A 26,249-nucleotide genomic window follows, 5' to 3' on the forward strand; every position below is an offset into this window, starting at 1 on the left:
CGGTATCTAATATAGAGGTGAATACGAGACATTCTCCAGGCGTTCTCCTGAGTGGGTATAGGAGCAGGTTGAGTGAGGACTGTAGAAAAGGGACCAAGCTGGCAGGGAAATGAAAGGGGGTATCCTTTCTATTATATATGCCATTGTGCCATGGAAGGAAGGATGAGGCAGGGGGCCAGTTGTAAAGGGGCAGCACCCCACAGATTTTCACGCTTTCAGGGTACACAGTGAAACACTGTTGTGCAGAGGGGTCTTTTAGCTGTTTCCTTGTTCCCTGCCCCAGGAAGCAAGCTTTGTAGAGTCCCTTCAATGTGTTTGGAGGACAGGCAGGACAATGAAACCCGCAGAAATGAAGGCCCTGAGAATTTCTGGGGAGGAAGCTGGACACTGGGTATAGTAGGTTGAGGAGAAGGCCTAAAAAGAAAGGTTCAAAGCCTAAGCCCCGGTATCTTTGAATGCAATCTTATTTGGAAATAGAATTCTTGCAGATATAAGGAAGTCAAAATGAAGTCTCTTTGATTAGAGTAGGCCCTAAATTTAATGCCAACAAATGTCCTTTAGACCTTAGGTAGAAAAGGAGAAGACACTGTGAGGCCCTGAGAAGAAGGTCATATGAAGATGGAAGCAGAGATTGTAGTTATGTTTCCACAAGCCAAGGAACACCAGGAGTCACAGTAGCTGGAAGAGGTAAGGGAAGATTGTCTTCTGGGGCCTTCAGAAGGAGCATGGCCCTTGATTTTGGCTGGTAGGCTGTTAGAACTGTGAGCGAACAAATTTCTGTTGTTTGAGCCAAGGAGTTTGTGGTAATTTGCTATGGCAGCTCTAAGAACCTGATTTATGACAGGCAGAGCTCTTCTGGGAAATCCATGTTGAGCCGAGGGAGATAAGAATCAGGCACTTCAGAGCATGTCTTGGCTTTCTTCAGCAGCAGCTCTCAGACTGTGAACAGAAGGGTGTGAGGCACTGGGGAGAAAGTGGGGGTGGGGGTGGGGGTGATGAGAATACAAACTCTGAGCCAGGGTGGATGGAGAAGTCTTTGCTCTGTCTTGAGGTGGAAATACTTGATTGAGAGTGAAGTTCACCCCTCAGTTTGCCACTCTGTGCACTGCACACCCTTGCACAAGTTCCTCGGCAACAGCAACAAAATAGAACCAGAGGCGTGGACACATGGAACAGACTGACAGCTGTCAAATGAGACTGGAGAAGGGAGGACTGGATTAAAGAAGGTGAAGGGATTAGCCAAAGAACATATCGTATCTTTTGGGCCATAAGACACACCTAGGTTTTAGAGGAGGAGAAGAAGAAAAAAAATTGAAGCCAGAATTATGGTAAAATATTTGATAACATAAATAACATAATATTTCACCAAATATAAATGTGAACAGAACTCAACAGCAGCATTAACAACCATTATTCCTCCGACATTTAGGGAAAAAAGAGTGCATCTTATAATCTGACAAATACGGTATATGCCTAAGTCATAGACACAGACAGCAGTGTGGCAATGGCCAGCGGGAACGGTGGGTGGGGAAATGGGTGGAGGCGAACAAAGAGTGGGGAAATAGGGACATCTGTAATAGTGTCATCAATAAAAAATTCATGAATGAGGAAACAAAGTTTTTATAGGATGGCCTTTCAAGGTCCCAGTGTTTGAGGCCTTCTGGTTTACGGGCCTATGAGGTTAGGGTGAGCAGAGAGTCAGGCCTGAGTTTGCAAGATGTTGCCTGTGGACAGCTTTTCTACTTGGATACCCCATCCTGATGGAGGTATTTTTTCCCTTACCACCTGCTTGGGATAGATCCTTACACCTGATCCTCCCCATGTCTCAACTCCTACCTGGAGGAGCTGGCCCTTGAGATCCCACTCATAGTGAATGCCCTTGCCTGTTTTGGGCTCTTAGGGGCAATTTGAGTACTCCAGCCATAGAACCCAATAGGGTCATTGCTAGATGTCCCATATTTTCTGTCTATCTTCTTCCAGGCTCAGGGCAATGCTGGAATACTCCAGGTGACTTTAGAAGCTTATGGACGTGAGCTACAAGTGTTCACTGGTGACCCTTTGCTAAGGGCACAGTCTGGAGCTGTGGTCTTCAACATGGTAACCATGGGCCAAATGTGGTTTTCGAAACGTAGTTATTTGAAGTGGATAAATTAAAAAATTGGGTCTTCAAGTTGCACAAGTCACAAGTCAATTGTTGATAGTGACTTGTGGCTAATAGCTATTATACTGGACACTGCAGAGAGAGAACATTTTCACCACTGCAGAGAGTTCTGTTGGAGACCACTGCTCTGGATTAGTGTATCAAGTCATCTGAGGATCTGTTAAAATATAGCTTCTGATTCAGTTGGTCTGGGTTGGTTTTGGGGATTCTGCAGTTCTAGCAAGTGCCTTGATGATGTCAATGTGGCTGGTTCATGGACCACACTTTGATCTAGGAAGCATCACTGTGAATTAATTAGGGCCATGGTGCTAGTTGTATGCAGGGGGCAGGGTACGGGTAGAACTTTTTATCTGTAAGAGGTGAAAACAGGACTTAGCTACGTTGGTCGGAGTAGAGGCTTTTATAAAAGAGAAAAATGGGATCTCAGCCCAAGATATAGTTTCCTGTGTAGGGCTAGGCCTTCCAATTAAGGTGAGAAATATATCTGTGCAGCTGTTGACACAGTTTTTTTGGTAAAGGGCCAGATAGCAAATATTTTAGTGGGTCATCGTGGTCTCTGTCTCAATTACTCAAGTTTGCTGATATAGCATGAGGGCTGTTAGAGATGATATGCAAAGAAGTGAGTGTGGCTGTTTCCAAGAAAAAAAATTTTAAAGTACTTATTTATTTATTTTTTAGAAATAGTGGAAGGGAGAAAGCGAGAGAAAAAAATATTGATGTGAATGAGAGACATCGATTGGTTGCCTCTCATATTTGCCCCCAAACTGGAGGCTTGGCCCATAACCCAGGCATGTGTCCTGACCAGGAATCAAACTGGCCAACCTTTTGCTTTGTGGGATAATGCCTGACCAGTCGAACCACCCTGTCAGGGTCCAATAAAATTTTATTTACAAAACCAAGCGGCATGTTGGATTTGACCTGTAGAGCAGTTTACTGACTAGTGGTTCACACAAGGGATGGAGTTTAGAGTGAAGTTGTAACTCACCAATTAGAATTTTTATAAAATATAGAATCTGCTTTTAACCATCATCATTATAAGCTACTACTAATAAAATAGCAGTGAATGTCAATTATTAATATAATTGGTTCAATTTTCATTATAAGCTACTACTAATAAAATAGCAGTGAATGTCAATTATTAATATAATTGGTTCAATTTCAGTTTCAAAGCAACAGTTCTCTAACAGGTAAAATACGTAATGACTTTTAAGTGATATTGAAAGCAAACAAAGTGGTTTGTACTGGTCTTAGCCAATCAGTAACCAATGATGTGGCTGGACCAGCCCCTGTGGTTCTTCTTATAAATGCAAGTTGCCATTCAACAATAACCATCCATAAACTTTGAAAAAAATTCAAGCTTATCATGTACAGGCTCTGGAAATTACCCAGCATACCTGGGGCCACACAGCTAGGTCATGAATAGAGAGAGGGAGAGGAAGCAGGGGTCTGGGAATCTGCTTTCATTGGAGTCAAAGATAGGGGGCTAGGAATTCTGGGACTCAGTCTTTATTGGTGAATTTAAAACCTAAGAGCAGGAACTTAAGGTGTGGAAAGAGGAAAAAGAGCAAGCAGTACAAATGGTCAGTTATTGAAATTAACCAAGATCTCTAAAGCAACAGCACCTCAGTGTGGGGAGGTGGTTTGGCTCTTTATCCAGTACTGTGGCTGGCAATGTGTTCATTGGAGACAGCAGTCTTTAAGTGGATGCCTCGGCAATTGAAACTTATATCAGGCACTTATACTACAAAAAAAAAAAAAAAAAAAAGAAAGAAAGAAAGAAACTGTCAGAGCTTACAGTACACTAGGATATGCAAAAATTACAAGCTGCCCAGAAACACCAAGTGAAACGACATCTAGACAATCAGTGAAAAAGCAAAACTCCACTAGTTGGCACTCCGTATTATCATGTTATAATAGCAAATAATCCTAGGTGGTAGAATGGCCTTATTTACCATGAGGATTAAAAAAGACCTACAGAGAGTCACTGGCCCAATGTCCACAGCTAATGGATGACCAATTTGGGATAAAACTAGGGCTCTTATTTCCTAAACAGCATAATTAAATGTCCCTGACATTAACTCTACCGAGTGGACGAAATACTATTCAAATACTGAAAGTACAGGGTTCAAAAAATGCTCACTGAGCCCAGAGAAATGGTACAAAATTATGGCTGTAGACACAACTGTTGATATTGCAGGCATTCACTGAACATTTCATAAATCACCTCCTTGTTTTCTTAGATTTTTTGGAGAAGAATTTGAATAATAATCATCTCTCTAAAGAGCTAACCAAGAAATTTTAAATGAAGTCTTTAGTCATTCTGCAAGAATTTTTGTGTGACAAGCAAAAAATCAAGATAATTTCAATTTAATTTTTTTTAAAGAATAAACTATTCTATGCAATAGTTTTGTTACAGGAAGCACTTGACCTAAATTTTAAGAGATCTTTGGTCCAAGGAAGTTCTGTTGGGGCTTCTGCTGATTTAACTTTCTGAGACCTGAATTTCAGATGTTCTTTATCACCTCTGCCTGATCCTCTTAGATCTCTTAATTGTAAACACATTATCCTCTCAAAGACTTGGCTTTCTTCCCAAGTCTAGTTGAAAGTCATTCAGCCAAGTTCTGGATCACCACAAGCTCCATTACAGGTCATTTGAACAGGACTAAACACCATGGCACCTCTGTGAGCCATGCAAGACAAATGTTACCAGTTCTGTTTCATAGATGAGGTAACCAAGGCGGAGAGTTGCATCAACCTGCCAAGATCATTTGGATGGTCAAAAACCAGCCTCCACCCACATCTTCTGTCTCCAAGTCTAGCCCTTCTTTCCCATACTAGTTGCAGCACTTGAAGCCTTGTTATTTCCCAGATGTCTGGCTGGACCTTGGACAGGGCCCAGTCATGATAGAAATAGTATGTCCCATCAGTCTATGCAATGGAAGAACTCAGAGTCAAAGTAAATTTGATTTGCCAGAAATAAAGTCATGTTTTTAAATATTAGCTATAGACTGATATTTATTCTCCATATAAATACTCAAGAATTTTTTTTGAAAATATTTTATTGTCAATGAAAATGTCTTTATCTCAATAAGTGGTAAAATATAGTCAGTCCATTGACTTAATTGTTTATTAATCCTAATTCATTGCAATATTCAATCACCCATTTAATTTTAAGGTAGTGCTTTAATGTTGGACTTTTTAATTTTAATTTTTGGTCCTAAACATAACCCGAGGATATGTTTATTGAGAGAGTGGAAGAAGGATTGGGGGGGGGCAAGAGAGAGAGAGAGAAAGAGAGAGAAAAACATTGACATGACAGAGAAACTCAATCTATTGCCTCCCACATGTGCCCCAACCATGGATAAAACCTACAACTTTTTGGTGTATGGGACAACGTTCTAATCAACTAGGTCATCCGACCAGGGTTAATATTGGATTTATTCTTAAAAATCACAAAAGTAGGGGACTTCAGGTCAAGATGGTGGTATAGGCAGGCGTGGCTTGCCTCTTTGCATGGCCACATCAAATTTACAGCTAAAATATAGGACAACCATCACTCAGAACCATCAGAGAAATAAAGTTAATTGGAAGTCTGACAACTATGAAATTAAAGAAACCATATCCAGACAAATCTGTTCCATGCATGGTGGATAAACCCTGGGATATTCCAGGAGCAAGGAATCTAAGCCCCACATCATACCCCTCAGCCCAGGGTTCCAGTGCCAGGAAGATAAGTCCCCACAACTTCTGGCTGCAAAACCAGCAGAGACTGAGTCAGTGGAAGAAACTGCTGGAGCTTCAGCAGTTCCTCTTAAAGAAATGACACATGGATTCATCTACTGAGAGTCACTCCCTCTGAACTCCAGCACTGGGGTAGCAGCTCAAACTGAAGTGTCTGGCATCAAGGCAAGCAGAGGCCATGTCCGTTTTCTAAACCCTCCCTCCACAGAATTGGCAAGCCAGTGCCATCGGAGACTCCATCAATCTGGATAACACAGTTTGACCTACTTTGGAGAGACCCAAAGACTCTGTTCCACCCAAGCTGCTTTTCCTTATGAAGGGCTTATCTTGGCTCATGCTTCACAACTTCCTAAATCCTTTCAATGAAGCAACAGCCAGTCTCAGTAAATCCACAGCCCCTCCACACCTCTTGCTAAGGGGGCCCCAGGCCTGGCACAAGTGATAGGCAGCCTAGATTCACAGCTTGGCTTTGCCTGGGAATCTCCAAGCCCAGCACAAACAACACTACCTCAGATTGCTTTATAGCTCAGGCAGGGTGGCCTTAGGCAAAACACAAGTTGGAGCTGACCTTGGCCTGCACCACCTGGGAAACCCCAGAGCCAGCACACCAAGTGAAGAACTAGAGACCACGTCAGAGCACCACCATCCTGCCCTGCACAGATGATCCTCCATGGAGGGTGCAGGTTGGTGGTAAGTGGTCATAGCCGGTCCTTGCAGCTGACTGGCCTAAGGAAATACCTCCCATTGATATGCCAACAGCAACCAAAGCTCATCTGCAAGAGAAGGGTGTACTCAGCCCACACAAAGTGTGTACTTTGAATACCCAGCTTGGGTGATAGGGGAGGCGGTGCCACTGGGACTACTGGACACCTACTACCTTAGGCCATGATGCCAAGATATGGAGTCAAAGCAGCTGTACCTAATACACAGAAACAAATGCAAGGAGGCTGTCAAAATGAGGAGACAAAGAAACATGGCTAAATGAAAGAACAGATCAAAACTCCAGAAAAAGAACTAAATGAAAGGGAGGTAAGCAATGTATCAGATGCATAGTTCAAAATGTGGTTACTGGGATGTTCAAGGAACTTAGAGAGGACCTCAGCAGCATAAAAAAGATTCAGTCAGAAATAAAGGATACACTAATTGAAATAAAGAACAATTTATAGCGAAACAACAGTACAGTGGATGAAGCTGAGAATCAAATCAATGATATAGAAGATAAGGAAGCACAGAACACCCAATCAGAACAACAAAAAGAAAAAAATACAAAAAATTGAGGATCGTATAAACAGCCTCTGGAACAACTTCAAGGGGTCCAACATTCACATCAAAGGGGTGTCAGAAGGAGAAGGAAAAAAGCAACAAATTGGAAATCTATTTGAATAAGTAATGAAAGAAAACTTCCCTCATTTGATGGAGAAAATAGATAGGCAAGTCCAGGAAGTACAGAGAGTTCCATGCAAGGTGGAAGCCAAAAGGCTCACTCCTAGACACATCATAATTAAAATGCCAAAGGTTAAAGATAAAGAGACAATCTTAAAAGCAGAAACAGAAGTTAGATACCTACAGGGGAGTTCCAGAAGACTGTCAGCTGACTTCTCAAAAGAAACTGCAGGCTGGACGGGACTGGCAAGAAATATTCAAAGTCATGTAAAGCAAGGACTGACAGCCAGGATTGCTCTATCTAGGAAGGATATCATTTAGAATCAAAGGGCAGATAAAGAGCTTCTTAGACAAGAAAAAACTAGTGGAGTTCATCATCATCAAACCACTGAAATGTCCAAGGGATTTATTTAAGAAAAAGAAGATCAAAGCTATGAACAATAACATGGCAAAAAAATTACAAATCTATCAACAATTGAATCTAAAGACAAACTAACCAAGTAAGAACAGAGACAGGATCATGGACACAGAGAGCATTTTGACAATTGACAGATGAGAGGGGTATGTGTGGGAACTGGTGAAGAGGTGAAGGGATTAAGAAGTACACGTAGGTAGTTAGAGCGTAGCCATGGGGATGTAAAGTACAGTATAGGAAATAAAGTAACCAAAGAACTTATACATATGAAACATGGACATGAACAGTGGTGGGGGGAATTGCCTGAGGGAGTGGGGAGTGCTGGGTGGAGGGGGTGCAAAGGATGATAAATTGGGACAACTGTAATAGCATAATCATTAAATAAAAAGCCAAAGGCAGGTAGGATGGAGGGTGGGAGGTGGGGAGGGCTGGGGTTTGGGGAGTAGTGGGGGGAAATGGAGATAACTGTGCTCGTACAACAATAAAATAAAATAAATAAGAATAAAAAGCCCTTCCTGAAGAAAAAATCACAAAAGTAATAAATTCTCATTAAGATAAATAAAGTACTATAAAGATATATGAAGAGAAAAATTAAATTTTATTTCTTTTGCCTCAGTATCTTCCTCTGACCCTTAGGCAATTAATTTGACATTTTGATGTATATCCTCCAACACACACACACATACACACACAAATATGTAGGTAGGGCCTTCCTTCCTTCTTTCCCACCTTTCTTGAAAAATATTGTACTATAAATATAGTAAAAAAAACCCTTAACTTGCTTTTTTTCCTTGTGAGAAATTGCATCTCATTGTTTTAATTTCCCAAACTTCAGTGATATTGAGCATTTTTTCATAGTTTCAGTTACTGAGTTGCATATTTTTGCTCACTTTTATATTTTATTTATTATTATGTTATAGCTTTTAATATTTCAGGGATATTTACCATATGGATAACAAGTCATTTCTCCCAGTCTAGCACTGAAATACATTTTGTTTATGGAATCTTTGCTACACAGGTTTTTATTTTGATGGGCATTATTCAACTTCTTTTCTGATGTCTAGTTTTGGTGTTACATTAGTTGCTTTTCACTCACCTTTAAATTATGTAGATAGTCTCCTAGACTTCATCCTTATATTAAAATTATTAGATCTTTAATCTATGTGATGTTTTTGTTTCCATATGGTGTGAGGAGGGGGTCTACTCTTATTTCTTCCAGGTGAATAGGCAGTTGGGCCAACTGAATTAACAAAAACATCCATCTTCCCCAGTGAATTGGAATGGTGATGTTATCACTCACTAAAATCAATATTTATTATAAAATGTATCTTTGAGCAAACTGACAATAACCAGAGGGGACGAGAGAGGGGAATAATGGAGGAAAGAAGGGGAAGGGTCAGGCCTAGGGACATGTACGAAGGACCCAAGGACAAAGACAATGAGGGGTGGAGGAGGATTGAATGTGAGAGGTGGGGAATGGGTAGGGCAAGGGAGAGTAATGGGGGAAAAATAAAGACAAGTGCAATTGAACAATAATTAAAAAAAGAAGACAATAATTTAAAAAAGAAGACAACTTGCATGAAGTTAAATATATATATATTCAACTGTACAATTTAATTGTTCAGTTACAGATATTTATATATATATATTCATGTTCCCCTTATCAATTTATTGGTTCATTTGGCAGGTGCCTTCTCTTAAAAGTCTCCACAGCAGAATCTTCTACCACCTCCCAACTCCTATTTCATGGATGACGTTTTTTAGGCCACACACGTTCTCATTTCAGTCTGGAGCCTGAAAGACTTGCTCTCTCTCTCTCCCTCTCCCTCTCTCTTTGTATATATATTAGGAACGTAAGGAGGGAGTTCCAGTGTTTGAAATAAAACCCCCTGGTTCTCTGTGACTTCCAGTAAACACTGACATTCCATCTCAAGGTTCTGAAAAGGGGGGAAGGAGAGATTCTCTTGCAGGCAAACGAGCATCAGAGGACCATCTATTCTCTCAACATGCTCATTTCAGCAGGCTTTCCCCTTATTGAATTGGGCGCTTCCATGACCGTGTCGGCCCCACATGCCATGGCTTACATCTGAAGTCTTGTCCCTCCCACACGGCCTCTCAACTACCTGTTTGGGCTCACCCTAACCTAACCATCCCCATAAATCAGACATCCCAGAACGTACGAATCCCACAAAACTCAAAGCTTTTGCCTTAAGTGCTTTGAAAGTTAAAACAGGAAAGAAAACAAAATTTCCCCATGTATCTGAAGACCTCCTATGGAAACGTTTTAAAAACTTGGATTGATGATAGCCTCTGAACTTCAATTCCTAAGGTAAAAAAGTAATAATTGTAATACTAATAGTCATATACCAAAGAATGGAGCAAACTGCTTTAAGTGATTTAAGTGAGAAAAAAAATCCCAGCAACTTTCTCTCTCTTTCTCCTGCCACTTCCCCCAACACGCCCACCAGGTATCTTCAGTTTCTATGTAAAAATAGATTGTAAATGTACAGAGATAATGTCCTCTGGGACTGAAGGTCCTGGTGTGGAAAGCAAATGTCTCAAAATTACTAACTAAAATAGAATAAAAAGAGCCTGACTTTCACAGTCTTAAATCTCTCCAGAAATTCTTTCAGGATAGCTTCAGAACATGACAGCTGGTGAGGGAGCGGCATGGCCACTAGCCATTCGCTTGGCACCCAACTGGGCCTGTGGCTGTTCTCCACTGGCCCTCACCTTGAGACTCGGGATGGCAGAATCACGTGACTGTGCGTTTTCACCACTGCAAGAGTCTTGTCTGCCAACCCCTTCTATCCAAAGTGTTGAATTGGACACTTCCGGTTACTCCACCTCTTCTAGAGATATGGAAATGTGTGTAAAACATGCATGTTGACTCGGCTCTACAGCCCCACCTCTAACTCCTGTGAATCATGGGGACTTTGTGAAATTTACTGCCCACAAGGGACAAAAGAGCAAAACAGATGGTAAAATTTCATGTTTTTTTCCCCTGGGGAGTTAAAAATATCATCAATCATGTACTTAGAATTTGGCAGTAACTAAATTTTTGTTATTCCATAAGTTAGTGCAGACTAGGAAAGTTTTTTAAGCAAACAGCATGGATGCCTACTCCGAGGTAGGCATTGTTTGTGGAATCTGGCTGCCCAGGGCGTTGGTAGAACTCAGCTTCCCTTATAGCTAATGACTGTGTGGCTTAAACTCCTCTAGTCCGACACATCAGGTGTGAGACCTCAACTCAAAAGTGAGTGACTTGAGAAGGAAATGCCAGATGGAATCCGCTGAGGTGACGGCAGAGACCTCCAGCTTTCCGTGTGACCACAAAGACAAGTCTGAGCTTCTGTCCTAGGAGTGGCATTGATAGAAGGTAGAGGCCCTGGGTTACTCAGCAGGCCAGCTCTGCTGCAGGGTTTTGGACACTGTTCCTGAAAGATTGACTTGGGTGTGGCTTTCCATTCCTCCCAAAGATCCCCAATGTTATTTTTATAAACTCTTTTTCTGTTTTATACATCAGAGGCATCTTCTGTTGCTTGCAATTAAGAATCCTAAGTAAGATGGCACCAATGTCTTTTATTCATGTGTATTGGGAATGAAAAATATTTTGGCTAATGGTATAATCAATAAAATATATATATTAAAAAAATATTTTGGCTTATCCTCTCTGGCCAAAGCCATTGATACATTTACCCTCACAGAAGATATCTAAGAGGCCAGGACTGCGTCTGGGGCAGCAGGCCTCTGAATCCCTGGGGACCTTCCCTGGGTCCCTGAAGAAACCCACAGAAGCTATATGACGCAGTCACTGATTTGCCTGAGTCCAGAACCCTAACAATCTTTTTATTGAGAAGGAGCAATCTTGCTCAAAATATCTCATGTGCCCTGAAAAACTTAGGGGCTGAAGAGGTAATTTCTTTGGGGGTTTGAGATTCCTCCCATTGTCTCTGTTTAAACCATGCATGCACTATCCGAAGAATTATGCATTCATTATTTTTGGGGTTGTTTCTCCTTCTATATTAGATTGCACAGTCTGACTCCCTGTGCGAAGGAGAAGGTGGGTAGAACAGATGCCTTGCATCTGATGAGAGGCTTGGGAAGAGTGTGGTGGGCAGGACACTTTTATTTTCAGTAAAAATTGCAAAAATGTAACATACACATATGAAATTATATAAAATGTGTATGACTTTTAAAGAATAATAATAAAGTGAACACATACGGCCATTGCTCAAAATGAGAATAAAAACTTTTGCTGATAATCTACCAGCCCCCCAACACAGTCCTGGAGAGCATTGCCCCTTACTTCCATTATCCTACTGTTTAGGATAATCAATCTTTAGCTTTTGTTTATAGCTTATCACCTGTAAATAGGTGATCAGCCACAGTTTCCTTTCTTTCCTTTCCTGTGACACTATGGTAGTAAAATGTGTTCATGGTGTTGGATACGGTTGTAGCTCTTTCATCGTCATTGCTGAGTAGCGATCTCGTGTGTGACTGTAGGATGACCTATCCATTCCAGTGTTGATGACCACAGGTGTGGTTTCCGATATGTGCCTGCTGTAAATAATGCTGCGGCGGGCGTTCTGAGTGCACCTCCTGCTGCCCACATATGAGTGTTTTGTGTGTATCTATGCCAGACAGTAGAACTGTAGGCTTCGGGAATATTATTCACTTTGCTGAGTAACCCTTAACTGTTTTCTCAAGCGCTTGTCTGTTTGCAGTGCTAACGGCCATGTGAGAGCTCCTTCCTCCATTGCTGTCCACGCTGTTGGAGTTTGTCATTTGCTGACTTTGTAGTGATATCTCAGGAAGGCTCAGGTTGCATTTCCCTGGTGATACTAGTGAAGCACGGTTTATATTTTTGTTTGAGTTATTGGTAACTAATTGGTTTATCAGTTATTTGAGGTTTCTCTATGGTGGAGTGCCCTTTCAAGTTCTTGACTCTCTTCTCTACTGGGTTTTCATTGTCTTAGTCTGGAAGGCCCAGACAGTAGAGCTGGTGGCCAACGACTGTGGCCTGAGTGCTTTGTCACAGTGAACACTCGGGGCAGCCGGATGACGGAGAGGAGAGTGAGGCTGGGAGGCAGGAGCCACATGAGGCCACTTTGCCATGACAGTTCACCTCCTCTGCTTAGATGCATTATATAGTTATGGCGATTATTTAATACCCATTTGTAATATTGAAGTCGAAATGTTGCTTCAGGAAACTTAACATTGTAAAGAGGTGAGTTTCTCACACAATTTATTAAAACTTAAATATTTAGTTTTAAGATATATAAATAGAGGGTTTTTTGGTTTGTTTGATTTTCATTTTTTGTTTTGTGTGAAGCCTACTTGGGGAAAACTAAAGAAACAGTAACAAAGAACAGTACTGAGGAAAAGCTTGCCGATCACATAATAACATGTCAGCTGGCACTGTATGTAGATGTATCAGTGGCAGAGAAAGGGCCATTTAGAATGAATGAGGGAAAACAGAGAATTCCATAAATGATACAGAGACAGTTGGCAATCAGAAAAACAAAGAAAAACAGGCCTGGCTGGTGTAGCTCAGTGGATTGAGCGCGGGCCTGCGAACCACACAATTGCGGTTCGATTCCCAGTCAGGCCACATGCCTGGGTTGCAGGCCAGTTCCCAGCAGGGGACTCACAAGAAGCAACCATACATTGATATTTCTCTCTTTCTCTCCTTTACTTCCTCTCTAAAGACAAATAAATAAATCTTAAAAAAAAAAAGAAAAACAAAACACAGCCACAGCAAACAAAAATCAAACCTTGAAGCCATTCCTAAGCTTATATTTGACCCCTCCTCCCCCTAAAATATACAGAATGGGGGAGGGTAGGAACACTCTATTCATTACACAAAGGCTAGAAACTCTAAAAGAAATTATTGGTGGACCTGGCCATTAAAAAACAACCTTTATTCAGGAAAACACTCCTTATAAAATTTAAAAATAAAATTTAAAAGTGTATTTGTTTATAAAAGACAAAGAAACCTTACAAATTAAAAAATAAAACACCAACACAGCACAGTTTTTAAAATTCACAAAAAATACAAATGGTAATAAACATTGAAACTATGCACATGCACACTAGCAATGAAATAACTTGCTTTTCACCTAATAGATTTGCAAAGACTTAAAAGATTGGTGAAACTTGGAGTAGGAGATGATGTGGTAAAGGAGGAAATTTCACACAATTTTGATGCATCTGAATATTGTTACAATTGTACTGTATCTTGTTACAACTATAGGTTATAATTATACCATGTATTATTAAAACTATGCTGTATATCATTATAAGTATGCTTAAAAAGGGGGCATACTTTTGAATCAGTTATTTCACTTTAGAAATGTATCATAGAGAAACAGCAAGGCATTATGTAAGGGTATAGGGACAGGATATTTATCAAAATGTTGTTCAGTATAGTGAAAAAAACCATAGAATACCAGATGTGTTTATTTGTGAGAGACTTGTTAAATTTTAATCCACCCATATAATGAAATTCTATTTTGCCATTGACATTGATGTGTAATATAATGAAACAAAAGCAGACTAATGGCCTCTCAGAAATAAGTAGAGAAAGGAGGTCAGTTTACTTCTATTAGTTATAAGATACGATGACAAGTAAACTTTGTTTTCTGGGTTTTTTTATTGTTGTTGTTGTTATTTTTTGCAAAATTTTGGTCCCAGAAGTAGGTATGGTTAATACCCGTTTGGAAGACAACCACCTGCGACTTAGGGTTATCTCCAAGAAAGGACAGCAGACCAAGGAAGACATCCTAAGACTGCAGAACTTCTTGTCATACAGGGAGGTGGGTCTTCACACTCTACTGCATCTCAGAAATCGATGGAATGAGTGGGTGGCTCAGAGGGTAAAGCCTGGTGGCATCCCAAGTGGAGCCCGAAGGGGGAAGATGCAGAAAGGGCTTCCTAGAGTCAGCTGTGGGTGTGAGTGCAGCATCCGTGTGGGAGGACATCGCAGAGGGTGCAGGCCTGTTGGTCCTCCCGGGAATCTAGACACTAGTCTGAGTAGGTAATCACATGCTACAAGATTTTGGAGGCATCGTTGCCTCCACCCATTAATATCCCCACCAGGAAGAAAGAGATTCTTGGCAGCATTTGGGAGAAGGATCGGGACTATACAGATCCTGACAGTTTGTCACTATAACTGCAGTTCTCCTCAAATCCCCTATACCAGCAAAGAGGGGAGACCTTGGAGAACAGGGCAGTGTTTTCCACCTCAGCACTATTGACACTTTGAGTGGGTAGTTTTGTGTTGCAAGGTGGGAAGCTTGCTCTGTATGATGTTTAACAACATCTGTGGCCTCTGTCTGCTAGATGCCCCTCCCTGTGACAACCAAAAATGTCTCCAAATGTTGACAAATGTCCCCTGATGCAAAATTGGAACAAGGATGAATGATATTTTGTAATGTGAGATGGTATCTTTAAATAAGAAAAGTAGGTTACAAAGCTGAGTGATCTTTTTTTTTTTTAAAGATTTTATTTATTTATTTATCTTTAGAGGGGAAGGAGAGAGGGAGAGAAACATCAATGTATGGTTGCCTTTTGTGCGTCCCCTGCTGGTAGTTAGCCTTCAAGGAACCGGCCTGCAACCCAGGCATGTGCCCTGACTGGGAATTGAACCGCGATCGGCTGGTTCGCAGGCCCGCGCTCAATCCACTGAGCTATGCCAGCCAGGGCGCAAAGCTGAGTGATCTTATAAAGCACTGTGATCCCATTTTTATTTGAGAAAATGTATATCTACATTCAGGTACACATTAAATGTTTGACTATGAATGTTGTTAATTTTGTTATATAAGTATTTTGGTATTTTATAATTTTTGACATGGGATATATAATTTTTACATTGAAAGAAAAACATAGATATTTTATTTTTTAAATAGAAGTTTACTTGAATGTTATATACATTAGCATGACATTCAAATATTGTTTTTTTAAATTTTATTTATTTATCTTTAGAGAGGAAGGGAAGAAGAGAGGGAGAGAAATATCAATGTATGGTTGCCTCTCATGTGTCCCCTGCTGGGAGATGTGTCCCCCCTGCAACCCAGGCATGTGCCCTGACTGAGAATTGAACCGCGATCCTCTGGTTCGCAGGCTTGCGCTCAGTCCACTGAGCTACACCAGCCAGGGATACATGGATATTTTAAATCTTCATATTTGCATACATGCATATGAAAAAGTGAAAAAAAAGAATATATTCATTAATCTAGATATACATTTTGTAATGTGCTTTCTTATAGAGGTCACACCACATTTATTAAAGTTATACAACCAAATAGCATTTGAAACAGTTCTCTGTCTATGACAATTAATGGAGTGTATGTAGATAAAATCATTTCCAGGAAAATGAGTTATTGGCAAAGAATTTTATCATAGAATTGCCTATTTCTCCACATGTTACAATAGACCCAAGCTAATGTGATTAAGTACATTTCTAAAGTGTTCTCTTCAAATACACATCTTGATTCAGTGTCAAATTTCCTAAACTACCTAACTATAATCTTTGTCAAGATTATTGTCAAAGCATATATGACCAATTTAATCCACAACAGATAATATTGGAACTTCAAGTGCATAACAGATGAAATAAACTTTGTTTTAAATAACCTTTATCAAAAGTCCATTATGAAAAAAATAAACTATATATTGCTCTTCAAAAAAAAAAGAAAAAATCTTGATATACCACAGATGGTAAAGACAGTTATTTCTTAGTATTAAGATCTTTTCTTGTTTTTATTTATATTTTCTGAACTTTTTATGATGACCACATATTCACTTTGTAATCATTAACAAAGTACACAGAAATTATTTCAAACATAAATCCAGGATTTCAACAAAACACTACATGCCTGCAGATAATTAGGCTCTGAAACATGCTTCTAACTTCAGTTGCTCAAGCCACTTGAACTCTTAGACAGTGGTTTAATGACCTCTCCTACTTGAAAATGTATAGTAAGTCTTGCAAATGTTCTCTATTCACCTCTTCACACCTCCACCCCAGCTGAAGAATCACTTCTTAGTTTGATGTGAAAATGGGTACTACCCAGAATCAGCCTCTTCAATTTTTTTCTACTCTCAAAATTTCTCGCCATGCTAATTTCTCTGTCTTTTAGCCTCTGTTTGCTGTAAAGAATGATCTATGCATTTTTTTTTCATTCACAAGTTTTTTCCTCTTGCTTTTTCTACTAAAATTAAGGAGAGAACACAGGAAGGATATAACGAGGAAGGCTTTTCTTTCTTTTGACAATAGATCACATGTAAGACTCGGGATCCATGATGGGCCAGGACTGTTTTTCTCTACAAGGCATGCTTATCTCCTCTCCCATGTTTCGTTAAGTACAGAATCTGAAGATGGGAAATGGTCATGAGAAGCTTGATGAAACTTTTCCATCCCACCCTCCCTACCCTGGTTCTAGTTACTACACCCACTCACACACACTCTCCCCATGTGACTCTGATGGGGCTGCCTTCCACAGTCCTCCACCCCTCTCACCACAGTAGTGATCATGTGATTCTGCCTAGGCCAATCACACTCCCCCTGCCTGGAATTTGAATTACCATATGCAACAGCAGGTGGTCCAGGATGGATCATCTCTCTGATGTAGGAGATCCCTGGAGAGGCCAGGGCTTTTGAGGAGCAATTAACTGCACAAACCTGATTCCTCCTTCCTTCCCAACCCAGTCCGGCCCCAGGAGAAACATCCCAAGTTCTAGTTTACCATATCTAGGTAGTGAGAAAAACCTCCCATTAAGTCCAGGTTCAGTTCCATAGCAACAGGGAATAGTAGACTGTAGTTATTTCCGGGCTTCTTAAGACCTTGGAAAAGCCACATTCCTACCAGGTGAAAACGTGGCTGGCTGTACCATCTAATCAGTTTTAACCAGAAACAAAGAGGCGATGATTAAGTTATTGAAAACCAAAACTGTGTCGGTGGTGAAAATGTGAGACATGAGCAGATCCAATGAGATTTTGATTGCATGAAAAGCCCCCATGGATACCATGGTCTCTATTAAATTAAAGGTGCAAAGTCTGAAACACCACGGGCCAAGCTATAGGCACTGCCTTGAGGAATAAACCAGAAATAATTGGGTATGAGATGGATGTGCACCTCAGTGGCATCTTTTCTTTCTATCTTGAACAGATCCCCAAACAGGAATATTTTTTCCAAGTAGACAGTATAATTTCATTAATGCAGGATTAATTTTGAAGCAGTCAATTAACTAGATTTTTGAAAAATCTATCAAATATTACCAGATTGCTTTGCTTTACTTCTAAATGATTAGGACTTTTATATTCCTAGAAGGTAAGCTTGAAATAATTGCAAATTTTATTGATTTGAATCATTACAAGGTTTGATAACATCTTGATATTTATACTGTTCCCATCATATATGCTTGCCTTCAGCTTATGTTATAGTACCCAATCATAAAAGCAAAGATCAATTTCACCATTTTATATATAATAGGCTAAAAACCATAGAGATGAAATGACTTGCCAATGTCAACTAGCTAAATAGTCTGCAAAATTAGAATAAAGACTCATCTTCTGAATTAAGGGTTATTTCTACCATGACAGTTATCAGTTATCCTGCCAGGTTTAAATGAGATGACTCATTAAATTAGCATAATTGAATTGCTACTTCGCTAAAAACATTTAACACTTGGTATAGTGCTATGCAGAAATGCAGTTTGTGAAGAAATTATACACTCTCAGGAGCTCCTCCAGCTATTCACAAGACTATGTAATGATTCCACTGCTGATTTAATACAGTCTGAAGATTATGAATAATTGCAATTTCACTACCATGAGTTATTTATATGGTCAAAGTATATGGGGAAGAAATATATACATACTCACTTTTGGAAACTTCTTAAAGGAGAAATAAATAGCTGTCATCTGCCAAGACAACACCTTTGAGTGGACACTTGCCCGCATGGGCACGCCCACCCACGGGAACTCAGGATGTGCCACTGAAGTCAATGCTTGGGCGTGTGGTTACCAGTGCTTCAGTTAAGAAATAGACGACAGCTCTCAGAAGTGGAGATGAGAGATGGTACTTGTGGCTGGTCCTCCCTGGGTGGCCTGCTTAAAACTTCTATTTCTTTTTTTTTAATTGATTTTTTTAGATTGAGAGAGAGGAAGGGAGGAAGGAAGGGAGAGAGAGAGAGAAAGAGAGAGAAACATCCATTTGCTCTTCTACTTCTATATGTGTTCATTAGTTGCTTCTTGTAGGTGCCCTACCCAAGGATCGAACCTGCAAGGTCGGCATATTGGAATGATGCTCTACCTTGTTCCGTTTAGAGTCTACTAAATCAAGGTACAAATGAACCAGGTAGCTAATGGCACTTTTTAAAAAACAGAAGAGAACTTTTAAATGCAAAGTTGGTGGGGTGACCAATTAACCTGAGACTCAGGAGTTTCAAAACTAAAATGGGGAAAATCAGGGCAAACCATGACAGGCAGTCCCCTGGATATCTGTACATCATGATAGAAGAGACTCGCTTTCTTGAATGGATGGTAAAAGTGGGCAGAAGAAAGTCATTTCACCATTACAAAACCTACACACGATTTTGTTATATTTAGGTTTATACATTGACCCCAAAAGAATCAACGTTAAACTCTCTTCATTTTAATTTAATCTAGAACCTTTAAAAAAAAACTCCCGTAACAAACTGAAGTACCTTAGAAAAACTGACATACATTTGGTGTAAATGTGGAAGAAATCAAATTTCTTCAACAACTAGGTGCCATTTGACCAGCTGGTACACTTAAGGTGACCAACTGTCCCAGGTTACCTGGGACTCAGGGGTTCTCTGGATTAGAGATTTGTAGTTCTAAAACCAGGAAGTCCTAGGAGACCAGGCTGTTTCATTACCCTACTCATGATGTATTTCTGAGGGAATATTTCAACTAACTTTGTGGAAAACTGAAACTGCACTTTACAGATGAGGAAAGAGAGGCCTTGAGAGGCCAAGCCAGCCGGTTATCTCGTTTCCTGGAGCCCGGGTCACACCCGGCGTCTGTCCAGGGCACCTGGCTGCCAGTCCGGGCGAATCTCTTCTTTACTCCCCTGCTTATCTTTTCCAAGGCAGAAACATTGATTACCCCACAGTGTGCTGGAAAGGCTCTCTTCTCCAAAATTAATGCTAAGTGTGTGGAAGGCTTGGGAGAGCTGTAAATAACCCCTTGGCAACACATCTCTGCTCTCCATTTGAATCCTTCAACTCTGCGCGGTGGGTGGGAACACCCTGTGAACTCATTGTGTAGAGTTGGTTGAACATCTGTGATTGTGCAGTCACCTCTGTGGGCCCTGATTTGTCAGAGCAGTGACAGCACAGAGTTGACAGTAATGAGTGACGCTGTACCTCGCTGGTTCTCAAACTGCAGAGTGTTATAGCCACGTTGCTTGTCCAGAAACCAGGCTGCTGGACTCCCCCTCAAAGTTTCCAAATCAGTGGCTTTGGGGTGAGCCTGGGAATACACAATCTTAACATATTCCCGGGTGACATTGCTGCTGGTGGTCTGGGGCTGAACTCTGAAAAGTTCTCCAGTGACAAACACACACACACACACACACACACACACACAGACACACACACACACACAGAGCAGAATATTCCTATGAGTGAAGAGGTCAAGTGCCTATTTTAACAAATGTAGTAATAGTTAATGTGAAAAATTGAAAGATTTATGAATTAGAGAAGGATTTTTTCATATCTTTCTGTTTTCTCTCAGTATCAAGTGTCAGTTTTGTTGGGGGGAGAAAAGGTTTTACAAATCACCTTACTAAAAATTTTCTCCTGCAGCAGGATGGGAACCACAGGATAGCTTTTTCAATGACTTACTTGCAAATTGTGTTTTTATAGCCTTTCAGTCAAATACACCTCTAGAAAAAGCTTAGTAAGCTTATTCGTGAATCATTTACAATGATTACAGCTTTTAACTGTTCGTTAATTTTCGCAACAGCTAATATTTTATAACCCAAGTAATGAACTAAACAATGTTTCACAAGCCTTATAAACAACTAGTTATACCAAGGGCTTCAATATGTTTAACAGGAAAGAAAATCAACAAGTTTAATGTCACTGGGAAAATTCTTATCTGTCCTTAGGTGTCAAGAGTTTAAGAATAGCAAATTCACCCAAATCAGGCATGTAGCTGCTTTGAGACTCTCTCAGCCTTGAAAACATAACTACTTGGTTATTTACTGTTCAGAAATTGACTTCTACTCTTAATGGAAAAACATTTACGATGCTGTTTTTCTAAAGAGGAGCATATAAGGTTTCCTTCTACATCCTCTCAATTTGAAAGCTTCTTTCAACACCATCTTTCCTCAAACTAAATCCCCATATTGCCTTTAAAGCTTTTGTACCCAGCTTCTTAGTTGAATGACACTCCTATTCCTCCTTAGTTGAGTGACACTTTCTCAGTGAGGCCTTCAATGATTGTATTGCGATGGGGGACCCAATTATCTTCTGGAGGGTGGGCCCTTTGTAGGCTTTCCCCCTAGGCGAGTGTTTCAAGAACCCATCCGTATTGGCGTACTACCTGCCATGGTTGTGAGAGACTGTTTTTGGCTTCAGTGAATTTTTTTTTGAAGGCTCTTGCAATGCGTTTGCCCATTTCATGATGGGTGATTTACGAGCAATGCTGCCTACACTATGCCAAGTGTTTGGCACTTTTTGACCAAAAACGGCATGACCCTTGTGCCTTCCCCTCCCCATTCACCTGATATCCCTCTGAGCAACTTTTTTGTTTGTTTGTTTCCCTGATGAATAAAAGCCCTTGGAGGGAAACATTTTTTTGCTCATATGGAAGAGGTGAAACAAAAAACCAGCAGAAGCACTAAAATGCATCAAAATTGCTGAGTTCAGAAACTGTTTTGAGCATCGGAAAAAATGTCTTGATAGGTGCATTGCATCAGACGAAGAGGGCTTGCAAGTTGACTGAAGTCTAAAGATGTAAAAATAAATACACAGACTTTTGTGAACAAATTTCAGGCTTTTTGGGAAATAAAATAAAAGTCACTCAGGGCAAGATCAGGTGAATAGGAGGATGGGGCACATGAGTTATGCCATTTTTGGTGGCATTGCTGTGGTATTGTTGTATCCCTGAATCCACAAATTATTTTGCCTAGATTTTGTTATGGAAAGTATCTATTAGTGTAGATTTGCATAGTTATGTTATTCTACTGGAAAAAAATCCCAAATGATTCACAACATGAAACATTTATATTTTGGATAAAATGCAATTCTATCAGTAATTTTATTTGTTTTACATTGTTTATAATAAGTGTTAAGAATGAGAGAAATACTTATTATTTAAATAGATTTCACTCATTGCATATTTTATCATTTTATTTCACTCATTGCATATTTTATAATTTTATTTACTTTTTTATTTTATATACTCAATTGTTTTAATATTTTGCTGTCATTATTGGTATTCTGAATTAATATTCTAACATAAAATAATAAAATGTTTATGGTATCACAACTTATACTTAAATCTTTTATTCATCTTGAGTTTATTTTTGTGTATGGTTTAAGTTAGTGGTCAAGTTTCATTTTTTGGCATTTAGCTGTCCAGGTCTCCCAACACCATTTGTTGAAGAGGCTATTTTTACTCCATTTTATGCTCTCCCCTCTTTGTCAAATGTTAATTGACCATAGAAACTTGGGTTTATTTCTGGAATCCCTATTCTATCCCATTGGTCTATGCGTCGGTTCTTATACCAGTTCCAGGCTCTTTTGATTACTGTGGCCTTGTAATACATTTTGATATCAGGTATTGTGATCCCTGCTACTTTGTTCTTCTTTCTTAAAATTGCTACAGCTATTTGGGGTCATTTGTGGTTCCACAGAAATTTCTCAAGTGTTTGTTCTATATCTGTGAAATATATTATTGGTATTTAATAGGAATTGTGTTGAATCTATGAATTGCTTTGGGTAGTATGGACATTTTGGTGATGTTAATTCTTCCAATCCATGTACATAGTATATGCTTGCATTTGTCTGTGTCTTCCTTAACTTCTTTCTTTAGTGTTGTGTAGTTTTATGAATACAAGCCCTAGAGGAGAACGTAGGCAGGAAAATCCGATATTCCACACAGCAATATTTTCAGCAATATGTCCCCTAAAGCAAGAGACATAAAGGAAAGAATAAACAAATGTGACTTCATCAAATTAAAAATCTTCTGCACTGCTAAGGAAAACATCAGCAAAATAAAAGGGAACCAACCTCATGGGGCAATATATTTGCAAATGATATACCTCAGACAAGGATTTGATTTCCAAAACATATAAAGAACTCACACGACTCCACACCAGGAAGACAAACAACCCAATTAAAAATGGGCAAAGGACTGGAACAGACACTGCTTCAAGGAGGACATACAGAGGATCCAGAGGCCTATGAAAGATGCTCAGCATCACTAGCCATCAGAGAGATGCACATTAAAACCACAACGAGATATCACTTCACTCCAGTCAGAATGGCCATCATAACCAAATCAACAAACAACAGGTTCTGGCAAGGTTGTAGAGAAAAGGGAACCCTAATGCACTGTTGATGGGAATGTAGACTGGTGCAGCCACTGTGGAAAAGAGTATGAAATTTCCTCAAAAAACTAAAAGTGGAACTGCTTTTTGACCTAGTAATTCCACTGCTGGGATTTTACCCTAAGAATCCTGAAACACCAATCCAAAAAGAACCTACACACCGCAATGTTCATAGCAGCACAATTTATCATAGTCAAGTATTGGAAGCAACCTAAGTGTCCATTAGTAAATAAGTGGATCAAAAAACTGTGGTACATTTACATAGTGGAATATTATGCTGCAGGAAGAAAGAACTCCTACCCTTCACAACAGCATGAATGGATCTGGAGAGCATTATGTTAAGTGAAACAAGCCAGACAGCAAAAGACAAATACCATATGATCTCACTTCTAAGTGGAATCTCATCAACAAAACAAACAAGCAAGCAAAGAATAACCAGAGACATTGACATAAAGAACAAACTGACAGTAACCAGAGGGGATGGGGGAGAGAAATAATGGGGAAAAACAGGAGAAGGGTCATAAAGAAACATGTATAAAGGACACATGGACAAAACCAAAGTGGGTAGGATTGAGGGTAGGGTAGGGGAGAGTGGGGGGGGGGAGAAAATGGTGACAACTGTACTTGAACAACAATAATTTAAAAAAGAGAGAGAATGGTAAGAGACAGAATTTTTTTTTTATCACTGAATCAGGCTTAACAGTAACATACTTATATGCTTTTTTAGCTTTCTTGCTGTGTGTCTCTAGTAGCTAGATATCTCTAATTTCAATTTTGAATATTAACATATAAATTTTCATGGACATTTATATTTCTTTCTTTTACTAAGAATATGTGATTAGTGCTGTTGTCAATTCCTGGGTCTATTCTCTCTCTTTCTTAACCCACTGAAGAGTTTAGCATATAAAATTATTAGAAGCAGATTTGTGTTTACTGTGTTTCTGAAACTTATCTATTCTGTCTTTTGGAAAATTAAAATTTCATGCTTGGAGTGGATATTAGTCAATGAGAGAGATGGCTGTTTAATTGAACTACACAGCCGTGTGGTTTTATGAGCAGAAAGAATACTGATTTTAATGGGGACTTTTATTTAATCATCTAGTTTTCCTTCAAATTCATCTATTATGATTGAGATGGAGTGAAAATAAATTCATATTATGCTCTGTTAGTGATATAACTGTGAGTGATTAGTTCTAAAAATAGAAATATTAGAAATTACCCAGTAAAAATTAACTCAAATATTTTTCTTGTCTTCCAGCTATTTTCACCCATTTAAAAAAGTAAAAATATTATATTTTATTTTCCTTTAAATACTATGTCATTTTCTGTTTTCCAATTCTGATTCTCTGTACAAATAGTTCTATTTTCCATCAGGAAAAAATGCTTTATCTTAGAATTTATAACACTTTAACCCACTTAATTTTAAGTGATTAATTTTTATAGTAGTGGAATTTCCGTTAAAAATAATTACTAGAATAAATTAGCATAATTATGTTTTTATAATGTTTATTTATAGATTATTAAAGTTAAATATACTCAGTTGCTACATGATATTTAATGACATAATTAAAGTACTTGTAAATTTTATTTTGGTACTCAAGAGATCCATTCAGGTGTATGTATAAATAGCAGAATATATAAATAGCAATCTGAAATGTCAAATTTAGCCAAGGCACTAATAGCAACAATGAAGAATAGCAGCTTCTTATTTAGTAGTGTGGGCTACTTGAGATATTAGATCAACAAGGCGTTTTTCTCTTTTCATTTTTTGAATTGTGGTAAAACACACATAACATCAAACTTACCATCCTACCACTTTTAAGTGTAGAGTTCAGTGGTGTTTAACGCGGTCATAGTGGTGTGGGACCTCCCCACCGTCTGCCTGCAGGACCCGTTTTAGCTTATACTGGTGAAGCAGCTCCTCACCCCCTTCCCACAGCCCCTGGCAACCACCATTATACTTCCTGTCTGTGTGAGTTTAAAACATATTTTCATTGTTAAACTGGCTCTTACTTTGTATTATAAATTTTCAGTATGAAGTTTTCAAAAAATTTAACCCTTTCAGAGTTAATCACTGTATTTCACTGTTAATCACTGTCAACTGGAAGACTGGCAAAATACACTCATTGGGCTAGAAAAAGAGAGAGTACTACCATCCATCAGAAATTTTCAAAATTTTTAGATGGAAGTGCTTTATTATAATAAGAAATGTTCAAAATAATAAAAATGGTGAAGGCATAGTGGTGCCCCGTCAGAGGTGCCACCCGTGTGCAGTACATAACCTGAACAACCCAAGGAGTCATCTGAGTGTAGGAGTTGGAGGAATAAATAGTGCAAGCACACTCTTGAGTAGATGTACGTGAAGAGATGTTTTGTATGTAAAAACAATGTTTATAGTATGAAACTGGAAATTCTTTCTTCTTTCTGTAGATAAGTTGAAAGTACTTGAGGTTTAGGACTCACAGTGATGTCTGCCTTTGTATTAGACACTTAAAAATACTAATAAATGTTTTCTATGCTTTTGAGTAAATACATTTTGAAGTATTATATATCTGTATAAATTATTTATGTTTACTTACATAGTATATGTAAAACTTCCATATTAATATTAAAATTGATATTAATAATTAAAAATTCCACCTTAAGAAATACCCGAAGATTCTTATGAAGTTTTTATTTGTTATATAGAAGTTAATGCAGATACATGCACATGCATGAAGAAATCAGTATGTGGACTTTAGAGAAAGGAAAGTGAGAGGGAATAGTGAAACAATAAATTAAACGACTTTTTAAGAATATTTTATTTATTTTTAGACAGAGGGGAAGGGATGGAGAAAGAGAGGAAGAGAAACATCAATGTGTGGTTTCCTCTCACACGCCCCCCTACCGGGGACCTGGCCAAGCAGACCAGGCATGTGCCCTGACTGGAAATCAAACCAAAGACCCTTTGGTTCGCAGG

The sequence above is a fragment of the Sturnira hondurensis genome, unplaced genomic scaffold, assembly GCF_014824575.4.
Source record: "Sturnira hondurensis isolate 20B ecotype Veracruz unplaced genomic scaffold, ASM1482457v3 Scaffold0019006, whole genome shotgun sequence".
Taxonomy (NCBI): Eukaryota; Metazoa; Chordata; class Mammalia; order Chiroptera; family Phyllostomidae; genus Sturnira; species Sturnira hondurensis.